Source organism: Oryzias latipes, chromosome 13 (genome assembly GCF_053564925.1).
Source record: "Oryzias latipes strain Hd-rR chromosome 13, Olatipes_Hd-rR_3.1".
In the NCBI taxonomy this organism is placed as follows: Eukaryota; Metazoa; Chordata; class Actinopteri; order Beloniformes; family Adrianichthyidae; genus Oryzias; species Oryzias latipes.
The window spans coordinates 8,412,039-8,430,158 of record NC_136249.1 but is presented as its reverse complement, the minus strand read 5'-3'; the positions used below and the strand labels follow the sequence as shown (position 1 = coordinate 8,430,158).

At 39.7% G+C, this 18,120-nt stretch overlaps 15 non-coding genes across 15 annotated transcripts; all 15 read right to left on the bottom strand.

Annotated features, from left to right (window-relative positions):
• Positions 1-2,586: 2,586 nt before the first annotated feature.
• trnal-uag (transfer RNA leucine (anticodon UAG)) lies at positions 2,587-2,668 on the bottom strand. The gene has a single exon. It is a non-coding gene; the product is annotated as a tRNA-Leu (tRNA).
• Positions 2,669-3,590: 922 nt separating this feature from the next.
• trnal-cag (transfer RNA leucine (anticodon CAG)) lies at positions 3,591-3,672 on the bottom strand. The gene has a single exon. It is a non-coding gene; the product is annotated as a tRNA-Leu (tRNA).
• A 909-nt stretch (positions 3,673-4,581) lies between these two features.
• Positions 4,582-4,663, bottom strand: trnal-uag (transfer RNA leucine (anticodon UAG)). The gene has a single exon. It is a non-coding gene; the product is annotated as a tRNA-Leu (tRNA).
• Positions 4,664-6,587: 1,924 nt separating this feature from the next.
• On the bottom strand, positions 6,588-6,669 carry trnal-cag (transfer RNA leucine (anticodon CAG)). Its single transcript has one exon. It is a non-coding gene; the product is annotated as a tRNA-Leu (tRNA).
• Positions 6,670-7,589: 920 nt separating this feature from the next.
• Positions 7,590-7,671, bottom strand: trnal-cag (transfer RNA leucine (anticodon CAG)). Its single transcript has one exon. It is a non-coding gene; the product is annotated as a tRNA-Leu (tRNA).
• Positions 7,672-8,580: 909 nt separating this feature from the next.
• Positions 8,581-8,662, bottom strand: trnal-uag (transfer RNA leucine (anticodon UAG)). Its single transcript has one exon. It is a non-coding gene; the product is annotated as a tRNA-Leu (tRNA).
• Positions 8,663-9,583: 921 nt separating this feature from the next.
• Positions 9,584-9,665, bottom strand: trnal-cag (transfer RNA leucine (anticodon CAG)). Its single transcript has one exon. It is a non-coding gene; the product is annotated as a tRNA-Leu (tRNA).
• A 909-nt stretch (positions 9,666-10,574) lies between these two features.
• Positions 10,575-10,656, bottom strand: trnal-uag (transfer RNA leucine (anticodon UAG)). Its single transcript has one exon. It is a non-coding gene; the product is annotated as a tRNA-Leu (tRNA).
• Positions 10,657-11,578: 922 nt separating this feature from the next.
• trnal-cag (transfer RNA leucine (anticodon CAG)) lies at positions 11,579-11,660 on the bottom strand. The gene has a single exon. It is a non-coding gene; the product is annotated as a tRNA-Leu (tRNA).
• Positions 11,661-12,580: 920 nt separating this feature from the next.
• Positions 12,581-12,662, bottom strand: trnal-cag (transfer RNA leucine (anticodon CAG)). The gene has a single exon. It is a non-coding gene; the product is annotated as a tRNA-Leu (tRNA).
• Positions 12,663-13,571: 909 nt separating this feature from the next.
• Positions 13,572-13,653, bottom strand: trnal-uag (transfer RNA leucine (anticodon UAG)). Its single transcript has one exon. It is a non-coding gene; the product is annotated as a tRNA-Leu (tRNA).
• Positions 13,654-14,575: 922 nt separating this feature from the next.
• Positions 14,576-14,657, bottom strand: trnal-cag (transfer RNA leucine (anticodon CAG)). Its single transcript has one exon. It is a non-coding gene; the product is annotated as a tRNA-Leu (tRNA).
• A 909-nt stretch (positions 14,658-15,566) lies between these two features.
• On the bottom strand, positions 15,567-15,648 carry trnal-uag (transfer RNA leucine (anticodon UAG)). The gene has a single exon. It is a non-coding gene; the product is annotated as a tRNA-Leu (tRNA).
• Positions 15,649-16,558: 910 nt separating this feature from the next.
• On the bottom strand, positions 16,559-16,640 carry trnal-uag (transfer RNA leucine (anticodon UAG)). Its single transcript has one exon. It is a non-coding gene; the product is annotated as a tRNA-Leu (tRNA).
• Positions 16,641-17,550: 910 nt separating this feature from the next.
• On the bottom strand, positions 17,551-17,632 carry trnal-uag (transfer RNA leucine (anticodon UAG)). The gene has a single exon. It is a non-coding gene; the product is annotated as a tRNA-Leu (tRNA).
• Between the last annotated feature and the right edge of the window lie 488 nt (positions 17,633-18,120).

Genomic DNA, 18,120 nt, shown 5'->3' with positions numbered 1-18,120 from the left:
GCCAGAATGCATGTAATACAATATATTTTCCAAAGACTTTGCTCCAGGTCCGTCATATCGGACAAAGAAAATTTTAGGGATTTTTCCCTTTGCTGGTTTTCATTACTGATCAACTGACGGTGTTGGAGACGGTGAAGACTGAACATGACTAATACATTTCTAAATCTCTTTCCAAGCAGAAGAGCAGACCTCATAAATCTTTACGCAGAAAACCACCCTCTGCTTCAAACCCCCCCTCTGCTACGTGGGTGAGTGACAAAGGCGCATAAGTTTACCATCCTCCGCAGCTCTATACCTTCACAGGAGGGAGCCGAGTCAGCAGTGACTGACCCCCAGAGCACATTTGAAGAAACAGGACAGGAGAGAGGGGGAGGTTGAGCAACTGAAGAAAAACAATTCTTTACCTTGATGAAATAATTCACACAGGATAAAAGGTGTTTTAAAAAAGAAAAGGAAACTAACATGAATTTTGACTTTTGATGCCCTCAGAGACAGCAGTAATGACGTGTCATGCTCAGCCATTCGGAGACCAAAACAGGAGGACGGGTGGAAAAAATCCTGGGAGAAGCAGGCCACCCAGGGGAACCCAGCAGCAGTTGGAAATGGCATCTATGGCGCTCTGAACCCTGACAGCCCACAACGAGGTGCCCAACAGCAGAATGTACAGACCAAGAGGCAGAGGGTCTGGAGGAAAAATGAACAGTACCCATGACCACTCCAAGCCCTCCTCCACCGTGGCGAGGACCACAGGGCAAGTCGGACAACACCACTTGATGCAGGAGCCATTGTCTTTTTCAAGCTCAAAGGTAACCACTGATGAGTCTACTGGACACTCTACCTGCTCTGACAAATGAACAGATGACTCCTCAAAACCTGCAAAAGACCATCCGACTGACTTTTGACCAGATGGTGGAAGATTCATGCGTGCGTTCACCAAACACGCCTGTGAATCTGTTGGGATGAGACAGTCTTGTCAAAACAGGAGACAACAGACTGGATGCCATGCCGGACACCACAGCCGACCCCCACTGCAGACATGTAAAGGGCCCTGAAACGCCAGGTGGTTTCGTTAATTTCAGGTTTGAAGCCTGGACTCCTGTGTTTGAAGCCTCCGAATGGTCTGACCTGTACACTCCATTATGACAGAGAGCATGATTAACAGTAAGAAGTATTTCAGCAGGTAGAAGACCACACGTGGCATTTGAACTATACTGACATATATTAACCCTGAGGGCGAGCGGCTTATTGTGCATTCATACACTCACAAATGCAATGATACTAGCTGTCAGACACAGCTGTATCTCACACAGGATTAGACTAAACAGGACATTAACAACACATTGGTTAGGTTGTGTTTTTTCAGGTGTTCACTTTCCTCCCTCAATAAAAATGTACAGGTTAATTTTGCCGTTCAACAACTGAGCAGAGAGGAGACGGCTCATGAAGATGCAGAGGTGATGTTAAAACGCTCTCTGATGCTTCATGGTCCACAGGTTCAGTTGATGTTGGTTCATTCTTCATCGTCCCCCCGGTGGTGATCCAGGTAACTGCAGGAGCACAGGTTTTTAGATCTCAGTGCAGCTGAGTGAAAGATGCAGATGAAGGAAACTCAGTCTGGGCTGTGGAACTATGGTGTCATTGAATATTCGTATTCTTCATGGTGTACTTCTTTGAAACCGGTTTTAAAAGTAGATGGATTGCATATGATTTAAGCTAATGTTAATTTGAGTTGATGACGTCACCATTATTATAAAACCTATACGTCCCTGATCCATATTGCATGCTGTCACCTTTAACCTCACAAGGTGTGTTGTTTGTTGCTATTGTCTTAGCACACGTTTTCTTTTAATGGAATCATTACATAATAATAGCAGACCATTGTTCGCATTATAGTACAGAGGGGTTCATAAAATCCTTCTTGCATTTTTGATCACTGTTCAAAGTCTCTCTGACAGAACATTATGCTATAAGAGGTTTGTGTTTTGCTAATACAGGTTGATGACATCTGCCTGGAATTAATGAAAGATCTTCTGTTGCAGTTGTATTATTTCTTCTTGTGACCTTGCCTTTTACAGGAGCGTGGACAGGACGCCTGTTCACCTTATCGATGCACCAAACTTTTTATTGTTTTTATGTTCTTGCTTTACATTTAATTTGTTTTATGTGTTTGTCCTGGAGCTTAGCCCCAGGCCAAGAGAGGGAGGTAGACAAAAGAGGTCTTAATGATTATGAAAAGGACATTATTTTATTATCGTTTAAATGTATTTGTCTAGAAAGAATGTTTTAATAGTAACACAGATTGACCATTTTTAAAATTTTAAAGCTTTGTGTGTCTGTTCATCTGATTTTCTCTCATCCACAGCAAGGATGAGTAGGTTCTACGACTGGGTCATTAGACAACAGCCCATAATAAACTTTTTTCTTTTTCTTGAATTTGTATTTTCCCCAATGTTGAGAGCAAATAAAGAAAGTTTTGTCTGAATAAGTTCAAATCAAGCAAGCTATTAGGTGATGTTAATAGAGAACAAATGCAGAGCAGAGTTCCATTGATGAGGACACCAATAGCCAGCATAGAAGTAGCCTGACTGTCAGAAGTGGGATTTGAACCCACGCCTCTTACGAGACTGCAACCTAAACGCAGCGCCTTGGACCGCTCGGCCATCCTGACATCCTCTACAAAAACCCAATGGTGAGTGCAATATAAAGAAGACCTATGCGCTTAACAACTGCTTGTCTGTTCAGAAGGCAAAGATTGATTGGTGAAAACGGCCTTTCCTTTTTTAACTGAATTTACACTACTGAGAAGTTTTTTCTTGGTAAGGACCCATGATACTCAACAGTTACAATGTCGTGGAACTCTTGTCTGGTGGTAGCACCAGGATGTTCCGCAGTCTACGGTATTGAAGAAACCTTGAATGTTGATAGAAATGAATAGCCACTGTGTTTCAGCTCCACATTAAATGCTGCTTCTTTGTTTGCTTTGCAATTTCAAAGCACCTTTTTCTCTTCTTTGTGTCCATTCTTACATTTTTATGACTCTGGTAGAAGATTTGGATTTGATTGTGAATAGAACAAAGTACAGAGGAACATATAAAGAAAGTGGCAAGTTGGCACATGAGGTGTAAGGCAGCCTGGATAGGAGATCCAGACTTTGATTGAATGAAAGATGGGAGTAATTGTCACCTCTGGTAACCAGTTTCAACTCCTAATGACTAAGTGAAACAGTCAAGAACTTGTAGCCTTCGCTCAGTGTTGTAATCACAAATATGTCAGCCATATTTGCAATAATCAACAATGACTTTATGAATACCAGATTTGTTGAAAACAACTTCCATAAATGCTTATGGAAAAAAAACGACAAAATATCAGGAGGAGTTTTTAATGAATAGATTGATAACATATTGATTTGCCTTTGGTTAATATGTAGCATGTGTGACAACAATGTTGAGAGCAAGTAAAGTAAGTTTTGTCTGAATAAGTTAAAATGAAGCAAGCTATTAGTTGATGTTAACAGAGAATAAATGCAGCGCAGAGTTCCATTGATGAGGACACTATTAGCCAGTATAGAAGTAGCCTGACTGTTGGCTGAATGTCAGAAGTGGGATTTGAACCCACGCCTCTTACGAGACTGCGACCTGAAAGCAGCGCCTTGGACCGCTCGGCCATCCTGACATGCTCTACAAAAGCCAATGGCGAGTGCAATACAAAGAAGACCTATGTTCTTACCAACTGCTTGTCTGTTCAGAAGGCAAAGATTGATTGGTGAAAACGGCCTTTCCTTTTTTAACTGAATTTACACTACTGAGAAGTTTTTTCTTGGTAAGGACCCATGATACTCAACAGTTACAATGTCGTGGAACTCTTGTCTGGTGGTAGCACCAGGATGTTCCGCAGTCTACGGTATTGAGGAAACTTTGAATGTTGATAGAAATGAATAGCCACTGTGTTTCAGCTCCCCATTAAATGCTGCTTCTTTGTTTGCTTTGCAATTTCAAAGCACGTATCTCCTTCTTTGTGTCCATTCTTACATTTTTATGACTCTGGTAGAAGATTTGGATTTGATTGTAAATAGAACAAAGTACAGAGGAACATATAAAGTAAGTGGCAAGTTGGCACATGAGGTGTAAGGCAGCCTGGATAGGAGATCCAGACTTTGATTGAATGAAAGATGGGAGTAATTGTCACCTCTGGTAACCAGTTTCAACTCCTAATGACTAAGTGAAACAGTCAAGAACTCGTAGCCTTCGCTCAGTGTTGTAATCACAAATATGTCAGCCATATCTGCAATAGACAACAATGACTTTATGAATACCAGATTTGTTGAAAACAACTTCCATAAATGCTTATGGAAAAAAACAGACAAAATATCAGGAGGAGTTTTTAATGAATAGATTGATAACATATTGATTTGCCTTTGGTTAATTTGTAGCATGTGTGACAACAATGTTGAGAGCAAGTAAAGTAAGTTTTGTCTGAATAAGTTAAAATGAAGCAAGCTATTAGTTGATGTTAACAGAGAATAAATGCAGCGCAGAGTTCCATTGATGAGGACACCAATAGCCAGCATAGAAGTAGCCTGACTGTCAGAAGTGGGATTTGAACCCACGCCTCTTACGAGACTGCGACCTAAACGCAGCGCCTCGGACCGCTCGGCCATCCTGACATCCTCTACAAAAACCCAATGGTGAGTGCAATACAAAGAAGACCTATGCGCTTAACAACTGCTTGTCTGTTCAGAAGGCAAAGATTGATTGGTGAAAACGGCCTTTCCTTTTTTAACTGAATTTACACTACTGAGAAGTTTTTTCTTGGTAAGGACCCATGATACTCAACAGTTACAATGTCGTGGAACTCTTGTGTGGTGGTAGCACCAGGATGTTCCGCAGTCTACGGTATTGAAGAAACCTTGAATGTTGATAGAAATGAATAGCCACTGTGTTTCAGCTCCACATTAAATGCTGCTTCTTTGTTTGCTTTGCAATTTCAAAGCACCTTTTTCTCTTCTTTGTGTCCATTCTTACATTTTTATGACTCTGGTAGAAGATTTGGATTTGATTGTGAATAGAACAAAGTACAGAGGAACATATAAAGAAAGTGGCAAGTTGGCACATGAGGTGTAAGGCAGCCTGGATAGGAGATCCAGACTTTGATTGAATGAAAGATGGGAGTAATTGTCACCTCTGGTAACCAGTTTCAACTCCTAATGACTAAGTGAAACAGTCAAGAACTTGTAGCCTTCGCTCAGTGTTGTAATCACAAATATGTCAGCCATATTTGCAATAATCAACAATGACTTTATGAATACCAGATTTGTTGAAAACAACTTCCATAAATGCTTATGGAAAAAAACAGACAAAATATCAGGAGGAGTTTTTAATGAATAGATTGATAACATATTGATTTGCCTTTGGTTAATTTGTAGCATGTGTGACAACAATGTTGAGAGCAAGTAAAGTAAGTTTTGTCTGAATAAGTTAAAATGAAGCAAGCTATTAGTTGATGTTAACAGAGAATAAATGCAGCGCAGAGTTCCATTGATGAGGACACCAATAGCCAGTATAGAAGTAGCCTGACTGTTGGCTGAATGTCAGAAGTGGGATTTGAACCCACGCCTCTTACGAGACTGCGACCTAAACGCACCGCCTTGGACCGCACGGCCATCCTGACATCCTTTACAAAAACCAATGCCGAGTGCAATACAAAGAAGACCTATGTGCTTAACAACTGCTTGTCTGTTCAGAAGGCAAAGATTGATTGGTGAAAACGGCCTTTCCTTTTTTAACTGAATTTACACTACTGAGAAGTTTTTTCTTGGTAAGGACCCATGATACTCAACAGTTACAATGTCGTGGAACTCTTGTCTGGTGGTAGCACCAGGATGTTCCGCAGTCTACGGTATTGAGGAAACCTTGAATGTTGATAGAAATGAATAGCCACTGTGTTTCAGCTCCACATTAAATGCTGCTTCTTTGTTTGCTTTGCAATTTCAAAGCACGTATCTCCTTCTTTGTGTCCATTCTTACATTTTTATGACTCTGGTAGAAGATTTGGATTTGATTGTAAATAGAACAAAGTACAGACGAACATATAGAGTAAGTGGCAAGTTGGCACATGAGGTGTAAGGCAGCCTGGATAGGAGATCCAGACTTTGATTGAATGAAAGATGGGAGTAATTGTCACCTCTGGTAACCAGTTTCAACTCCTAATGACTAAGTGAAAAAGCCAAGAACTTGTAGCCTTCGCTCAGTGTTGTTATCACAAATATGTCAGCCATATCTGCAATAGACAACAATGACTTTATGAATACCAGATTTGTTGAAAACAACTTCCATAAATGCTTATGGAAAAAAAACGACAAAATATCAGGAGGAGTTTTTAATGAATAGATTGATAACATATTGATTTGCCTTTGGTTAATATGTAGTATGTGTGACAACAATGTTGAGAGCAAGTAAAGTAAGTTTTGTCTGAATAAGTTAAAATGAAGCAAGCTATTAGTTGATGTTAACAGAGAATAAATGCAGAGCAGAGTTCCATTGATGAGGACACCAATAGCCAGTATAGATGTAGCCTGACTGTTGGCTTAATGTCAGAAGTGGGATTTGAACCCACGCCTCTTACGAGACTGCGACCTGAATGCAGCGCCTTGGACCGCTCGGCCATCCTGACATGCTCTACAAAAGCCAATGGCGAGTGCAATACAAAGAAGACCTATGTTCTTACCAACTGCTTGTCTGTTCAGAAGGCAAAGATTGATTGGTGAAAACGGCCTTTCCTTTTTTAACTGAATTTACACTACTGAGAAGTTTTTTCTTGGTAAGGACCCATGATACTCAACAGTTACAATGTCGTGGAACTCTTGTCTGGTGGTAGCACCAGGATGTTCCGCAGTCTACGGTATTGAGGAAACTTTGAATGTTGATAGAAATGAATAGCCACTGTGTTTCAGCTCCCCATTAAATGCTGCTTCTTTGTTTGCTTTGCAATTTCAAAGCACGTATCTCCTTCTTTGTGTCCATTCTTACATTTTTATGACTCTGGTAGAAGATTTGGATTTGATTGTAAATAGAACAAAGTACAGAGGAACATATAAAGTAAGTGGCAAGTTGGCACATGAGGTGTAAGGCAGCCTGGATAGGAGATCCAGACTTTGATTGAATGAAAGATGGGAGTAATTGTCACATCTGGTAACCAGTTTCAACTCCTAATGACTAATTGAAAAAGCCAAGAACTCGTAGCCTTCGCTCAGTGTTGTAATCACAAATATGTCAGCCATATCTGCAATAGACAACAATGACTTTATGAATACCAGATTTGTTGAAAACAACTTCCATAAATGCTTATGGAAAAAAACAGACAAAATATCAGGAGGAGTTTTTAATGAATAGATTGATAACATATTGATTTGCCTTTGGTTAATATGTAGTATGTGTGACAACAATGTTGAGAGCAAGTAAAGTAAGTTTTGTCTGAATAAGTTAAAATGAAGCAAGCTATTAGTTGATGTTAACAGAGAATAAATGCAGAGCAGAGTTCCATTGATGAGGACACCAATAGCCAGTATAGAAGTAGCCTGACTGTTGGCTGAATGTCAGAAGTGGGATTTGAACCCACGCCTCTTACGAGACTGCGACCTGAACGCAGCGCCTTGGACCGCTCGGCCATCCTGACATGCTCTACAAAAGCCAATGGCGAGTGCAATACAAAGAAGACCTATGTTCTTACCAACTGCTTGTCTGTTCAGAAGGCAAAGATTGATTGGTGAAAACGGCCTTTCCTTTTTTAACTGAATTTACACTACTGAGAAGTTTTTTCTTGGTAAGGACCCATGATACTCAACAGTTACAATGTCGTGGAACTCTTGTCTGGGGGTAGCACCAGGATGTTCCGCAGTCTACGGTATTGAGGAAACTTTGAATGTTGATAGAAATGAATAGCCACTGTGTTTCAGCTCCCCATTAAATGCTGCTTCTTTGTTTGCTTTGCAATTTCAAAGCACGTATCTCCTTCTTTGTGTCCATTCTTACATTTTTATGACTCTGGTAGAAGATTTGGATTTGATTGTAAATAGAACAAAGTACAGAGGAACATATAAAGTAAGTGGCAAGTTGGCACATGAGGTGTAAGGCAGCCTGGATAGGAGATCCAGACTTTGATTGAATGAAAGATGGGAGTAATTGTCACCTCTGGTAACCAGTTTCAACTCCTAATGACTAATTGAAAAAGCCAAGAACTCGTAGCTTTCGCTCAGTGTTGTAATCACAAATATGTCAGCCATATCTGCAATAGACAACAATGACTTTATGAATACCAGATTTGTTGAAAACAACTTCCATAAATGCTTATGGAAAAAAAACGACAAAATATCAGGAGGAGTTTTTAATGAATAGATTGATAACATATTGATTTGCCTTTGGTTAATTTGTAGCATGTGTGACAACAATGTTGAGAGCAAGTAAAGTAAGTTTTGTCTGAATAAGTTAAAATGAAGCAAGCTATTAGTTGATGTTAACAGAGAATAAATGCAGCGCAGAGTTCCATTGATGAGGACACCAATAGCCAGCATAGAAGTAGCCTGACTGTCAGAAGTGGGATTTGAACCCACGCCTCTTACGAGACTGCAACCTAAACGCAGCGCCTTGGACCGCTCGGCCATCTTGACATCCTCTACAAAAACCCAATGGTGAGTGCAATACAAAGAAGACCTATGCGCTTAACAACTGCTTGTCTGTTCAGAAGGCAAAGATTGATTGGTGAAAACGGCCTTTCCTTTTTTAACTGAATTTACACTACTGAGAAGTTTTTTCTTGGTAAGGACCCATGATACTCAACAGTTACAATGTCGTGGAACTCTTGTCTGGTGGTAGCACCAGGATGTTCCGCAGTCTACGGTATTGAAGAAACCTTGAATGTTGATAGAAATGAATAGCCACTGTGTTTCAGCTCCACATTAAATGCTGCTTCTTTGTTTGCTTTGCAATTTCAAAGCACGTATCTCCTTCTTTGTGTCCATTCTTACATTTTTATGACTCTGGTAGAAGATTTGGATTTGATTGTAAATAGAACAAAGTACAGAAGAACATATAAAGTAAGTGGCAAGTTGGCACATGAGGTGTAAGGCAGCCTGGATAGGAGATCCAGACTTTGATTGAATGAAAGATGGGAGTAATTGTCACCTCTGGTAACCAGTTTCAACTCCTAATGACTAAGTGAAACAGTCAAGAACTTGTAGCCTTCGCTCAGTGTTGTAATCACAAATATGTCAGCCATATTTGCAATAATCAACAATGACTTTATGAATACCAGATTTTTTGAAAACAACTTCCATAAATGCTTATGGAAAAAAACAGACAAAATATCAGGAGGAGTTTTTAATGAATAGATTGATAAGATATTGATTCGCCTTTGGTTAATATGTAGCATGTGTGACAACAATGTTGAGAGCAAATAAAGTAAGTTTTGTCTGAATAAGTTCAAATCAAGCAAGCTATTAGGTGATGTCAATAGAGAACAAATGCAGAGCAGAGTTCCATTGATGAGGACACTATTAGCCAGTATAGAAGTAGCCTGACTGTTGGCTGAATGTGAGAAGTGGGATTTGAACCCACGCCTCTTACGAGACTGCGACCTGAACGCAGCGCCTTGGACCGCTCGGCCATCCTGACATGCTCTACAAAAGCCAATGGCGAGTGCAATACAAAGAAGACCTATCTTCTTACCAACTGCTTGTCTGTTCAGAAGGCAAAGATTGATTGGTGAAAACGGCCTTTCCTTTTTTAACTGAATTTACACTACTGAGAAGTTTTTTCTTGGTAAGGACCCATGATACTCAACAGTTACAATGTCGTGGAACTCTTGTCTGGTGGTAGCACCAGGATGTTCCGCAGTCTACGGTATTGAGGAAACTTTGAATGTTGATAGAAATGAATAGCCACTGTGTTTCAGCTCCACATTAAATGCTGCTTCTTTGTTTGCTTTGCAATTTCAAAGCACGTATCTCCTTCTTTGTGTCCATTCTTACATTTTTATGACTCTGGTAGAAGATTTGGATTTGATTGTAAATAGAACAAAGTACAGAGGAACATATAAAGTAAGTGGCAAGTTGGCACATGAGGTGTAAGGCAGCCTGGATAGGAGATCCAGACTTTGATTGAATGAAAGATGGGAGTAATTGTCACCTCTGGTAACCAGTTTCAACTCCTAATGACTAAGTGAAACAGTCAAGAACTCGTAGCCTTCGCTCAGTGTTGTAATCACAAATATGTCAGCCATATTTGCAATAATCAACAATGACTTTATGAATACCAGATTTGTTGAAAACAACTTCCATAAATGCTTATGGAAAAAAACAGACAAAATATCAGGAGGAGTTTTTAATGAATAGATTGATAACATATTGATTTGCCTTTGGTTAATTTGTAGCATGTGTGACAACAATGTTGAGAGCAAGTAAAGTAAGTTTTGTCTGAATAAGTTAAAATGAAGCAAGCTATTAGTTGATGTTAACAGAGTATAAAAACAGCGCAGAGTTCCATTGATGAGGACACCAATAGCCAGCATAGAAGTAACCTGACTGTCAGAAGTGGAATTTGAACCCACGCCTCTTACGAGACTGCGACCTAAACGCAGCGCCTTGGACCGCTCGGCCATCCTGACATCCTCTACAAAAACCCAATGGTGAGTGCAATACAAAAAAGACCTATGCGCTTAACAACTGCTTGTCTGTTCAGAAGGCAAAGATTGATTGGTGAAAACGGCCTTTCCTTTTTTAACTGAATTTACACTACTGAGAAGTTTTTTCTTGGTAAGGACCCATGATACTCAACAGTTACAATGTCGTGGAACTCTTGTCTGGTGGTAGCACCAGGATGTTCCGCAGTCTACGGTATTGAAGAAACCTTGAATGTTGATAGAAATGAATAGCCACTGTGTTTCAGCTCCACATTAAATGCTGCTTCTTTGTTTGCTTTGCAATTTCAAAGCACCTTTCTCTCTTCTTTGTGTCCATTCTTACATTTTTATGACTCTGGTAGAAGATTTGGATTTGATTGTGAATAGAACAAAGTACAGAGGAACATATAAAGAAAGTGGCAAGTTGGCACATGAGGTGTAAGGCAGCCTGGATAGGAGATCCAGACTTTGATTGAATGAAAGATGGGAGTAATTGTCACCTCTGGTAACCAGTTTCAACTCCTAATGACTAAGTGAAACAGTCAAGAACTCGTAGCCTTCGCTCAGTGTTGTAATCACAAATATGTCAGCCATATCTGCAATAGACAACAATGACTTTATGAATACCAGATTTGTTGAAAACAACTTCCATAAATGCTTATGGAAAAAAACAGACAAAATATCAGGAGGAGTTTTTAATGAATAGATTGATAACATATTGATTTGGCTTTGGTTAATTTGTAGCATGTGTGACAACAATGTTGAGAGCAAGTAAAGTAAGTTTTGTCTGAATAAGTTAAAATGAAGCAAGCTATTAGTTGATGTTAATAGAGAATAAATGCAGCGCAGAGTTCCATTGATGAGGACACCAATAGCCAGTATAGAAGTAGCCTGACTGTTGGCTGAATGTCAGAAGTGGGATTTGAACCCACGCCTCTTACGAGACTGCGACCTGAACGCAGCGCCTTGGACCGCTCGGCCATCCTGACATGCTCTACAAAAGCCAATGGCGAGTGCAATACAAAGAAGACCTATGTTCTTACCAACTGCTTGTCTGTTCAGAAGGCAAAGATTGATTGGTGAAAACGGCCTTTCCTTTTTTAACTGAATTTACACTACTGAGAAGTTTTTTCTTGGTAAGGACCCATGATACTCAACAGTTACAATGTCGTGGAACTCTTGTCTGGTGGTAGCACCAGGATGTTCCGCAGTCTACGGTATTGAGGAAACTTTGAATGTTGATAGAAATGAATAGCCACTGTGTTTCAGCTCCACATTAAATGCTGCTTCTTTGTTTGCTTTGCAATTTCAAAGCACGTATCTCCTTCTTTGTGTCCATTCTTACATTTTTATGACTCTGGTAGAAGATTTGGATTTGATTGTAAATAGAACAAAGTACAGAGGAACATATAAAGTAAGTGGCAAGTTGGCACATGAGGTGTAAGGCAGCCTGGATAGGAGATCCAGACTTTGATTGAATGAAAGATGGGAGTAATTGTCACCTCTGGTAACCAGTTTCAACTCCTAATGACTAATTGAAAAAGCCAAGAACTCGTAGCCTTCGCTCAGTGTTGTAATCACAAATATGTCAGCCATATCTGCAATAGACAACAATGACTTTATGAATACCAGATTTGTTGAAAACAACTTCCATAAATGCTTATGGAAAAAAAACGACAAAATATCAGGAGGAGTTTTTAATGAATAGATTGATAACATATTGATTTGCCTTTGGTTAATTTGTAGCATGTGTGACAACAATGTTGAGAGCAAGTAAAGTAAGTTTTGTCTGAATAAGTTAAAATGAAGCAAGCTATTAGTTGATGTTAATAGAGAATAAATGCAGCGCAGAGTTCCATTGATGAGGACACCAATAGCCAGTATAGAAGTAGCCTGACTGTTGGCTGAATGTCAGAAGTGGGATTTGAACCCACGCCTCTTACGAGACTGCGACCTGAACGCAGCGCCTTGGACCGCTCGGCCATCCTGACATGCTCTACAAAAGCCAATGGCGAGTGCAATACAAAGAAGACCTATGTTCTTACCAACTGCTTGTCTGTTCAGAAGGCAAAGATTGATTGGTGAAAACGGCCTTTCCTTTTTTAACTGAATTTACACTACTGAGAAGTTTTTTCTTGGTAAGGACCCATGATACTCAACAGTTACAATGTCGTGGAACTCTTGTCTGGTGGTAGCACCAGGATGTTCCGCAGTCTACGGTATTGAGGAAACTTTGAATGTTGATAGAAATGAATAGCCACTGTGTTTCAGCTCCACATTAAATGCTGCTTCTTTGTTTGCTTTGCAATTTCAAAGCACGTATCTCCTTCTTTGTGTCCATTCTTACATTTTTATGACTCTGGTAGAAGATTTGGATTTGATTGTAAATAGAACAAAGTACAGAGGAACATATAAAGTAAGTGGCAAGTTGGCACATGAGGTGTAAGGCAGCCTGGATAGGAGATCCAGACTTTGATTGAATGAAAGATGGGAGTAATTGTCACCTCTGGTAACCAGTTTCAACTCCTAATGACTAAGTGAAACAGTCAAGAACTCGTAGCCTTCGCTCAGTGTTGTAATCACAAATATGTCAGCCATATTTGCAATAATCAACAATGACTTTATGAATACCAGATTTGTTGAAAACAACTTCCATAAATGCTTATGGAAAAAAACAGACAAAATATCAGGAGGAGTTTTTAATGAATAGATTGATAACATATTGATTTGCCTTTGGTTAATTTGTAGCATGTGTGACAACAATGTTGAGAGCAAGTAAAGTAAGTTTTGTCTGAATAAGTTAAAATGAAGCAAGCTATTAGTTGATGTTAACAGAGTATAAAAACAGCGCAGAGTTCCATTGATGAGGACACCAATAGCCAGCATAGAAGTAACCTGACTGTCAGAAGTGGAATTTGAACCCACGCCTCTTACGAGACTGCGACCTAAACGCAGCGCCTTGGACCGCTCGGCCATCCTGACATCCTCTACAAAAACCCAATGGTGAGTGCAATACAAAAAAGACCTATGCGCTTAACAACTGCTTGTCTGTTCAGAAGGCAAAGATTGATTGGTGAAAACGGCCTTTCCTTTTTTAACTGAATTTACACTACTGAGAAGTTTTTTCTTGGTAAGGACCCATGATACTCAACAGTTACAATGTCGTGGAACTCTTGTCTGGTGGTAGCACCAGGATGTTCCGCAGTCTACGGTATTGAAGAAACCTTGAATGTTGATAGAAATGAATAGCCACTGTGTTTCAGCTCCACATTAAATGCTGCTTCTTTGTTTGCTTTGCAATTTCAAAGCACCTTTCTCTCTTCTTTGTGTCCATTCTTACATTTTTATGACTCTGGTAGAAGATTTGGATTTGATTGTGAATAGAACAAAGTACAGAGGAACATATAAAGAAAGTGGCAAGTTGGCACATGAGGTGTAAGGCAGCCTGGATAGGAGATCCAGACTTTGATTGAATGAAAGATGGGAGTAATTGTCACCTCTGGTAACCAGTTTCAACTCCTAATGACTAAGTGAAACAGTCAAGAACTCGTAGCCTTCGCTCAGTGTTGTAATCACAAATATGTCAGCCATATCTGCAATAGACAACAATGACTTTATGAATACCAGATTTGTTGAAAACAACTTCCATAAATGCTTATGGAAAAAAAACGACAAAATATCAGGAGGAGTTTTTAATGAATAGATTGATAACATATTGATTTGCCTTTGGTTAATATGTAGTATGTGTGACAACAATGTTGAGAGCAAGTAAAGTAAGTTTTGTCTGAATAAGTTAAAATGAAGCAAGCTATTAATTGATGTTAACAGAGAATAAATGCAGAGCATAGTTCCATTGATGAGGACACCAATAGCCAGTATAGAAGTAGCCTGACTGTTGGCTGAATGTCAGAAGTGGGATTTGAACCCACGCCTCTTACGAGACTGCGACCTGAACGCAGCGCCTTGGACCGCTCGGCCATCCTGACATGCTCTACAAAAGCCAATGGCGAGTGCAATACAAAGAAGACCTATGTTCTTACCAACTGCTTGTCTGTTCAGAAGGCAAAGATTGATTGGTGAAAACGGCCTTTCCTTTTTTAACTGAATTTACACTACTGAGAAGTTTTTTCTTGGTAAGGACCCATGATACTCAACAGTTACAATGTCGTGGAACTCTTGTCTGGGGGTAGCACCAGGATGTTCCGCAGTCTACGGTATTGAGGAAACTTTGAATGTTGATAGAAATGAATAGCCACTGTGTTTCAGCTCCCCATTAAATGCTGCTTCTTTGTTTGCTTTGCAATTTCAAAGCACGTATCTCCTTCTTTGTGTCCATTCTTACATTTTTATGACTCTGGTAGAAGATTTGGATTTGATTGTAAATAGAACAAAGTACAGAGGAACATATAAAGTAAGTGGCAAGTTGGCACATGAGGTGTAAGGCAGCCTGGATAGGAGATCCAGACTTTGATTGAATGAAAGATGGGAGTAATTGTCACCTCTGGTAACCAGTTTCAACTCCTAATGACTAAGTGAAACAGTCAAGAACTCGTAGCCTTCGCTCAGTGTTGTAATCACAAATATGTCAGCCATATCTGCAATAGACAACAATGACTTTATGAATACCAGATTTGTTGAAAACAACTTCCATAAATGCTTATGGAAAAAAAACGACAAAATATCAGGAGGAGTTTTTAATGAATAGATTGATAACATATTGATTTGCCTTTGGTTAATTTGTAGCATGTGTGACAACAATGTTGAGAGCAAGTAAAGTAAGTTTTGTCTGAATAAGTTAAAATGAAGCAAGCTATTAGTTGATGTTAACAGAGAATAAATGCAGCGCAGAGTTCCATTGATGAGGACACCAATAGCCAGCATAGAAGTAGCCTGACTGTCAGAAGTGGGATTTGAACCCACGCCTCTTACGAGACTGCAACCTAAACGCAGCGCCTTGGACCGCTCGGCCATCTTGACATCCTCTACAAAAACCCAATGGTGAGTGCAATACAAAGAAGACCTATGCGCTTAACAACTGCTTGTCTGTTCAGAAGGCAAAGATTGATTGGTGAAAACGGCCTTTCCTTTTTTAACTGAATTTACACTACTGAGAAGTTTTTTCTTGGTAAGGACCCATGATACTCAACAGTTACAATGTCGTGGAACTCTTGTCTGGTGGTAGCACCAGGATGTTCCGCAGTCTACGGTATTGAGGAAACTTTGAATGTTGATAGAAATGAATAGCCACTGTGTTTCAGCTCCACATTAAATGCTGCTTCTTTGTTTGCTTTGCAATTTCAAAGCACGTATCTCCTTCTTTGTGTCCATTCTTACATTTTTATGACTCTGGTAGAAGATTTGGATTTGATTGTAAATAGAACAAAGTACAGAGGAACATATAAAGTAAGTGGCAAGTTGGCACATGAGGTGTAAGGCAGCCTGGATAGGAGATCCAGACTTTGATTGAATGAAAGATGGGAGTAATTGTCACCTCTGGTAACCAGTTTCAACTCCTAATGACTAAGTGAAACAGTCAAGAACTCGTAGCCTTCGCTCAGTGTTGTAATCACAAATATGTCAGCCATATCTGCAATAGACAACAATGACTTTATGAATACCAGATTTGTTGAAAACAACTTCCATAAATGCTTATGGAAAAAAACAGACAAAATATCAGGAGGAGTTTTTAATGAATAGATTGATAACATATTGATTTGGCTTTGGTTAATTTGTAGCATGTGTGACAACAATGTTGAGAGCAAGTAAAGTAAGTTTTGTCTGAATAAGTTAAAATGAAGCAAGCTATTAGTTGATGTTAACAGAGAATAAATGCAGCGCAGAGTTCCATTGATGAGGACACCAATAGCCAGCATAGAAGTAGCCTGACTGTCAGAAGTGGGATTTGAACCCACGCCTCTTACGAGACTGCGAACTAAACGCAGCGCCTCGGACCGCTCGGCCATCCTGACATCCTCTACAAAAACCCAATGGTGAGTGCAATACAAAGAAGACCTATGCGCTTAACAACTGCTTGTCTGTTCAGAAGGCAAAGATTGATTGGTGAAAACGGCCTTTCCTTTTTTAACTGAATTTACACTACTGAGAAGTTTTTTCTTGGTAAGGACCCATGATACTTAACAGTTACAATGTCGTGGAACTCTTGTGTGGTGGTAGCACCAGGATGTTCCGCAGTCTACGGTATTGAAGAAACCTTGAATGTTGATAGAAATGAATAGCCACTGTGTTTCAGCTCCACATTAAATGCTGCTTCTTTGTTTGCTTTGCAATTTCAAAGCACGTATCTCCTTCTTTGTGTCCATTCTTACATTTTTATGACTCTGGTAGAAGATTTGGATTTGATTGTAAATAGAACAAAGTACAGAGGAACATATAAAGTAAGTGGCAAGTTGGCACATGAGGTGTAAGGCAGCCTGGATAGGAGATCCAGACTTTGATTGAATGAAAGATGGGAGTAATTGTCACCTCTGGTAACCAGTTTCAACTCCTAATGACTAAGTGAAACAGTCAAGAAATTGTAGCCTTCGCTCAGTGTTGTAATCACAAATATGTCAGCCATATCTGCAATAGACAACAATGACTTTATGAATACCAGATTTGTTGAAAACAACTTCCATAAATGCTTATGGAAAAAAACAGACAAAATATCAGGAGGAGTTTTTAATGAATAGATTGATAACATATTGATTTGCCTTTGGTTAATTTGTAGCATGTGTGACAACAATGTTGAGAGCAAGTAAAGTAAGTTTTGTCTGAATAAGTTAAAATGAAGCAAGCTATTAGTTGATGTTAACAGAGAATAAATGCAGCGCAGAGTTCCATTGATGAGGACACCAATAGCCAGCATAGAAGTAGCCTGACTGTCAGAAGTGGGATTTGAACCCACGCCTCTTACGAGACTGCAACCTAAACGCAGCGCCTTGGACCGCTCGGCCATCCTGACATCCTCTACAAAAACCCAATGGTGAGTGCAATACAAAGAAGACCTATGCGCTTAACAACTGCTTGTCTGTTCAGAAGGCAAAGATTGATTGGTGAAAACGGCCTTTCCTTTTTTAACTGAATTTACACTACAGAGAAGTTTTTTCTTGGTAAGGACCCATGATACTCAACAGTTACAATGTCGTGGAACTCTTGTCTGGTGGTAGCACCAGGATGTTCCGCAGTCTACGGTATTGAGGAAACCTTGAATGTTGATAGAAATGAATAGCCACTGTGTTTCAGCTCCACATTAAATGCTGCTTCTTTGTTTGCTTTGCAATTTCAAAGCACGTATCTCCTTCTTTGTGTCCATTCTTACATTTTTATGACTCTGGTAGAAGATTTGGATTTGATTGTAAATAGAACAAAGTACAGACGAACATATAGAGTAAGTGGCAAGTTGGCACATGAGGTGTAAGGCAGCCTGGATAGGAGATCCAGACTTTGATT